This window comes from Squalius cephalus (genome assembly GCF_949319135.1).
Source record: "Squalius cephalus genome assembly, chromosome: 1".
In the NCBI taxonomy this organism is placed as follows: Eukaryota; Metazoa; Chordata; class Actinopteri; order Cypriniformes; family Leuciscidae; genus Squalius; species Squalius cephalus.
Window position 1 is genome coordinate 70,072,444 of NC_137122.1, and position 7,446 is coordinate 70,079,889.

Sequence of the window (7,446 nt, forward strand, 5' to 3'; positions counted from 1 at the left end):
GGGCGTTCTGGCGCAATATGGCTGCCGTCGCATCATCCAGGTGGATGCTGCACATTGGTGGTGGTTGAGGAGACCCCCCTCCCCCTTCTATGTAAAGCGCTTTGAGTGCTGAGAAAAGCGCTATAAATATAATGAATTATTATTATTATTATTATTACATATGTAGACATAGGGCCCTATTTTACGATCTGAAACGCAAGTGTCAAAGCGCAAAGCACAAGTAACTTTGTGGGCGGGTCTCGGCGCTGTTGCTATTTTCTCGGCGGGATAAATGACTCTTGCGCCCGGCGCAAATCTAAAAGAGGTTGGTCTGAAGTAGCTTCATTATTCATAGGTGTGGTTTGGGCGTAACATGAAATAAACCAATCAGAGCGTCATCTCACATTCCCTTTAAGAGGAGGCGTGCTTTTTCTAAAGCGGATTCCTATTATAACGGCAGATTTGCCAGACGCACGCGAGGAGCGGTTCACGGTTCACTTTGCGGGTGCAAAGTAGGAATGAAACATACGTCGGTGTACAAAGTCAATTGCGCTGGGTGCAAGATAGGGCCCATAAAGTTATACTATGGAGGACATACTTTTTTTAAAAGTAAACCGTTACTTTACTTAGTTACCCCCTTTGGAAAGTAACTTTTTACGTTACTCGTTACTTTTACGTTACTTTTATGTTGCTTGACTTTGGGCAGAACCCAATATCTGTAGACAATATCTGTAAACCTACATGTAGACATAAAGTTATACTATGGAGGACATAACAGGTATTTCTTTTGTGCTCTTTTATTATAAAAAATAGTATCAATTTCAAAAGAAAAAAGTCCTTCTCATTGGCGCTGCTGTGTGCGGCAACTTCTCTGTTTTTATTCTCAGCTGGCTCTGCATCATGGGGTAGAGTGCGACACTCCGCGATGAGCAGCGCGTGCGCCCGCGCCACTTCTCTCCGCTCCGCTCCCTCTATCCACCGAACTTTACATTTCGGCAACAGCCAATAAAGCTTCCCTGCTCTCCAACACCAGTGCGAATCGCGTCTTGATAGCGTAGGACAAAATGATATAGAAGACATAAGCTTAGTTTTCAGACATACGACTCACTCTATCAAGGGAGTAGGAGAAAAAAAAGAGATTTTGAGAGAAAAAAATATATTTTGTTTAAAAGTACACATTCAAGCTTTCTATATATTTCTCAGGTCTGTGAGACAAGTAGCTTAACTGAGTTTCGGTTCATTTACAGTATGGAGACGAGCTTCAGTTCGCGCGCTGGTGCCTCCATGTCATGATTATTTTGCATGCTGTATTTACTTATTTATTAAATTCAGGCAATTGGTTGGTAAAACATTGATTAAAATTAAGATAAAATTAATACAAAACGAAATTCACTTTAAAGAAATGCTTTCTACAAAAACAAACTTAATAAAGTGGTCAAAATCATGTCTGCCCACTCACTTTGTCTCCTTATATTGCGCAAATTTTTTTTTAATTTAATTTAAACATAAATATGAAACTAAATCGTTCTCTTCAGTTCTCAACAGTTCTCTAAAGCGCGCAGCTGAGGCAGTGTCGCTGTCAAATATATCCATGGGAAAAGTAACGTTGCACCGAATTGAAAAAGGAACTACGTTTCGTTACAAAATTTTTAGTAGTAGCGCGTTACACTACTTTTTACCCGAAAAAGTAGTTACGTTACTGTAACGCGTTACTTTGTACTTACTTTGTAACGCGTTACACACAACACTGCATGCAAATCATCCACACCTCACACGAACACGCTCGTTACCTCAAAAACAAAGCATCAAACTTCACCAAAGTCTCTGCTTTTCGTCGAGTTTGAAAGACACACCGTGAGCTTACATTGGATTTACCTCAGAAGAAGAAGAACGCAATTTGAAGACAAGAAAGATAAGTAAGGTAAGAAATTTATTCTGAATTTATATTAGTTAATGTTATTGTTGCACAAACTTCACATTGCAGTTGAACTGTAACTAGATATATGCTGAATATTATAATGTTTAGACCCGTGTTTAGTGTTACTGTGTTTGTGGATATCTGCTCAAACGTAGATATGTATAATATGGTAACCATGTTTCATATTCAAAAGGCTTTGTGCGTTTGAAAAGCAAAACGCACAAAAAACAATAGGCTTCATGTTTTTACTCCCGTCTCATTTCATAACATCATAACGAAAGGAAACATTTAAAGTAAAATCAATTTATTTTTCTCTAGCGTAGTTGTTACTGAAGTGCTCCTTTTTAACGATTTATAGGCTGCTATTGTAACGGTGTGTTTTGTCATGTTTCTGGTTTGTGTTTTCTCTGTCTTTGTTCTCTTACGAGAGGTAACTCGTACTGCGTAAGGTATCTTACGCTAGGAGAAAAATCCTTTTCCGCGAGATATTGAAGCCAAAAATTATCCTTAATTTTGTATTAATGTAAAACGCGTTGCGGCAGCATACAGACATAGGCGAGACAGCTCGCGCTGTCAATGTCAACAGTAAGATGTTATTGGAGGTGTTTTTAGAAATATTATACAAGTTTACATGTTTGGTGGTAGAATGAATGTACAGATGGTGGACAACCAGAATGCCTATTACCGCCGCGCCAGCCGCCGCGGTGATTTCAAACCAGCCGTATTTCAAAGTCGTTCCCGAAATGACCGCCAGGTGGCGCAAAACAGCAGCAATTGCCGTATTTTAAAATGTAAGTGGGTTAAATATAAAACCCTAAGCCTAATAGGCATATTTTTCATATATATAAATAGGCCTATTAGGCTACAACAGAATAGAACCAAAGATAGAATCAATTTTAGAACTGAAAAAATAGAATCAAAAGTTAAAAATAGAGACGATATTAGGAGCAATGACGCTGAATATTTTTACTATTCTATTGAGGAATTAGATAAATGAAGAGCTCTCGTGAGCGATACAATTGCATAGTAATTTATAGTGATTTCAAAAGCAGTCCTTAAAAAAAAAAAAATTACATGGAGTAGTGTGGCAGAATTTTTGAGAGATTACGCGGAACGCATTTTAGTTAAGATCCTGGTTTCAATGCCCTTAATGTATATAGGCTAGGCTACTGCTTTAAAAAAATGTCACAACGCGTTTTGAGATTGTTTTGAATTAAACATTGAAGTTTAAAATGTAGTGTTTTGGCACACCAGGCCGAGTGGCGTTACGCATTGTTCAAAAATCAGGTTTTATTCTGGCATGTTGAATTGGTGTTAGAATTTTTTTTTAGATTTATTAGATTTAGTTTTTAGATTTCGTTAGATTTCGATTTATTTTTCTCATAACAGCTAAAATAACTTAATATATGCCTTGTCTTAATATGGCCTACTTAATATAGGCAATAGGCATATAATAGCCTATATAATAAATTAGCAAAACTTGGCCACTAAATATTTAATTTTAAATTATTTTAATTATCACAATTAAAGTTTTAATTTTATTAAATTGAACAAGCGCAACAATTAGCATTTAATCAAATATTATAAAAGATGTATTATTAATAATAATGTTATTTCAACATAATATTTCGTTTTTTCGACATAATATGTGTGCGTGCAACAAGTAAGATGTGTATTTGTAAATCCGGTGATGCGTGCTTGATTTTTATCAATAAACTAGTGTTTTCTGACAGTGTTGACTGCAAAGATGAAGTTGACGATCGCCATATTTGTAGTGAACGCACCTAGAGAGAAATGCACATAAAGACATAATCAGAGAGTAGCCTTTTTCTTTTCGTTTTGAATTATTTCGTTTGAAGACATTTCAAGCTTTGTGTATTTGATGTATTTCTCATGTCTGTGTGAGGCATACGCTGAGTTTCGTTAAGTTAGGAGGATGAGATGCGCTCCAGCTGACGTGCAATGCAAGTGACCGCGCGGGCGCCTCCATGATTAGTGTCTGTTATATTTGCTTCTCTTACTTATTAAATACAGGCAATTGGTTGATGAAAAATTGATTAAAATTAATGTGGTGAAGTGCCCCTTTAAGCATGACTCCGCCCCATGATTATGTAGCGGGCCTTATTTGGACTATATAAAGGGCATTCCCAGAGTGGTAGGACATGGCGTCATCCTTTCGTTTTTCTGGGTGTCATGGTTGCTGGTGCCCGCTTGCTCTGTGAGCTGACTTTTCCACGCAGCTGATGTCTGTGTGGAGGTGTGGAGCGTACTGCTTGAGGGTTTTTCTCCCTCTGCATTGCTGCTGTAGTTCCAGTGTAGAAAAGAGATCCGATCGCACGTATAACACGGCGTGCTGTGAATGACTGCTGCTCTTCGGTGCGTAAATAGGATGAGGGAATGGTCTGCCGGATATTTGAACGGAAGTTCTGCTGATCGGCCGTTAAAGATGGCGTTTGATCGCGATGCTGTCTAGCCTCAACGCTGCTGTTTTGTTTCTATTTGTTTTGCTTTTAGTTTTCTTTTCATTAATTGTTTTGTTTATTTTGATTTGTTTCTATCTGTTTTACTGATACTGTTTCGGACAACTGTTTTGCGTGCAACTGTCTTGAGTACAGCTGCTTGTTTTTGGTTTTCTTTTTCTCATTTTAATATTTGGCTCATGCTTAGATTCCGATATAATTGATTCTTTGTTTTTGTGCCCGTTGTCTTCACTGTTGGTAAGCAACTGTTTTTGTGTGTTTATCTGGCGTTATTTGCCTATTGCTGGTAACATTAGTAATTAATGCTGTTTTCCATCTTTATGTTCTTTTGTTAAGTTACTTTCTTCTTTCTCTTCCAGGAGCAGGGGTGACCCAAAGGCGGGCAGGCTAGCCATCCGGTGCCTGGTGTACAGCAATCCTCCTTAAATGTGTGGTATAGGTTTTCTTGTAGTGGATTTCACCAGTGTGTGTGTGCTTTGGAAGTTTTGGGCACGGTGTACTCTTTGCGGGCTGATTCGAGCCTACTGCTCAGCCTGTCCAGCTAATGGTGCACCCCAGCTCCGTCACGAGAATCTACATGTCCGGTTATTGACTGAACTTCAATGCTCATATACAAACTAGTGGTCTTGCCATCCAGTACCATTGTTTTACGGACTCTAGTAGTCTTTTAAATTATATATGACCATCAAATAAAGAATTCTATTTTTCTGTACGTATTCACGTCTTGGTGTCTTGTAATTGTGGGAGGGAGAAACGAACTTGTGTGCCCTTTTTATGGGTATTTCCCCAGCTGGATTAATGCTGGGGTGGCGTAGTCGTGATTCATTGTAGCCCTGTATTGGAGGGCGTGGCCTCAACACGGCCATCCCATCCTCGTATTGCCACATCTGGCGTAGTCGGCAGGATTCTCCTTCTCCACATACTGACCTAAGACGTGGATATTTGTATTTGCATTGGTGTGGTTGATTCGTTGTTTGTTAATTATTTTCCTTCTTCTTTAGAAACAAAACAGCAGTGTTCATTTGGGCTGGGAGTGTGCTTTTTGTAGGAAGCTGAATTCCATCGTAATGCGTGATTCTCTATTCAAACTTGTGGTAAGTTCCCTTCTATTGTGTGAATTAACAATGGAAGATGAACCGCAGGAAACAAGAGAGTTAGTAGCTAAATTCAGAGCTGACAATTTGAAGTTGCGTCAAGATCAAGCCCTGCCCAGTTCGCCCGTTCCTAGCAGTGACCCCCCCCCCCCCCCCCCCCCGAGGATACCTGGGCTACCTGTAGGTACACTTCAACTTGTAGAAACCGGCACATCGTTTGAGCGTTTCTTGTGTAGTCGTCGCCATCATCCCAGAGAACTTGTGTATCACTTGTTCCTCGTCATATAGCCATTATGGCAGAGTACTTGTAACAAGTATCTCGTTTGTGTTTCTTATTGTGTAGCTGTCATAGCTGAGAACTTGTGTATCACTTGTTCCTCGTCGTATAGCCGTCATGGCAGAGTACTTGTAACAAGTATCTCATTCGTGTTTCTTGTGTAGCTGTCATAGCTGAGAACTTGTGTATCACTTGTTCCTCGTCGTATAGCCGTCATGGCAGAGTACTTGTAACAAGTATCTCATTTGTGTTTCTTGTGTAGCTGTCATAGCTGAGAACTTGTGTATCACTTGTTCCTCGTCGTATAGCCGTCATGGCAAGACATGTAATAAGGGTCCCCTTTAGTGTTCGCTAGGTCCCATAGCAGAGGTGAGTCTCTTGGGTCTGGGGCCTAATCGTCGGGGCGACGATTCATAATGTGGTGGTAGATTGTGGTGAAGTGCCCCTTTAAGCATGACTCCGCCCCATGATCATGTAGCGGGCCTTATTTGGACTATATAAAGGGCATTCCCAGAGTGGTAGGACATGGCGTCATCCTTTCGTTTTTCTGGGTGTGATGGTTGCTGGTGCCCGCTTGCTCTGTGAGCTGACTTTTCCACGCAGCTGATGTCTGTGTGGAGGTATGGAGCGTACTGCTTGAGGGTTTTTCTCCCTCTGCATTGCTGCTGTAGTTCCAGTGTAGAAAAGAGATCCGATCGCACGTATAACACGGCGTGCTGTGAATGACTGCTGCTCTTCGGCGCGGTAGGTCCATTGTATTGTGTATATGCAGGCGTGGGACTGTATGTATTTTACAAATGTATGACACGTGAATTCCTCTGTGTAGTAAATAGGATGAGGGAATGGTCTGCCGGATATTTGAACGGAAGTTCTGCTGATCGGTATGTAAACCCATTTCTGTCCACTTTGAAGCAAAGTGTGGTTTTAATTCTGTTTCTTGTGTATTTTAGGCCGTTAAAGATGGCGTTTGATCGCGATGCTGTCTAGCCTCAACGCTGCTGTTTTGTTTCTATTTGTTTTGCTTTTAGTTTTCTTTTCATTAATTGTTTTGTTTATTTTGATTTGTTTCTATCTGTTTTACTGATACTGTTTCGGACAACTGTTTTGCGTGCAACTGTCTTGAGTACAGCTGCTTGTTTTTGGTTTTCTTTTTCTCATTTTAATATTTGGCTCATGCTTAGATTCCGATATAATTGATTCTTTGTTTTTGTGCCCGTTGTCTTCACTGTTGGTAAGCAACTGTTTTTGTGTGTTTATCTGGCGTTAATTGCCTATTGCTGGTAACATTAGTAATTAATGCTGTTTTCCATCTTTATGTTCTTTTGTTAAGTTACTTTCTTCTTTCTCTTCCAGGAGCAGGGGTGACCCAAAGGCGGGCAGGCTAGCCATCCGGTGCCTGGTGTACAGCAATCCTCCTTAAATGTGTGGTATAGGTTTTCTTGTAGTGGATTTCACCAGTGTGTGTGTGCTTTGGAAGTTTTGGGCACGGTGTACTCTTTGCGGGCTGATTCGAGCCTACTGCTCAGCCTGTCCAGCTAATGGTGCACCCCAGCTCCGTCACGAGAATCTACATGTCCGGTTATTGACTGAACTTCAATGCTCATATACAAACTAGTGGTCTTGCCATCCAGTACCATTGTTTTACGGACTCTAGTAGTCTTTTAAATTATATATGACCATCAAATAAAGAATTCTATT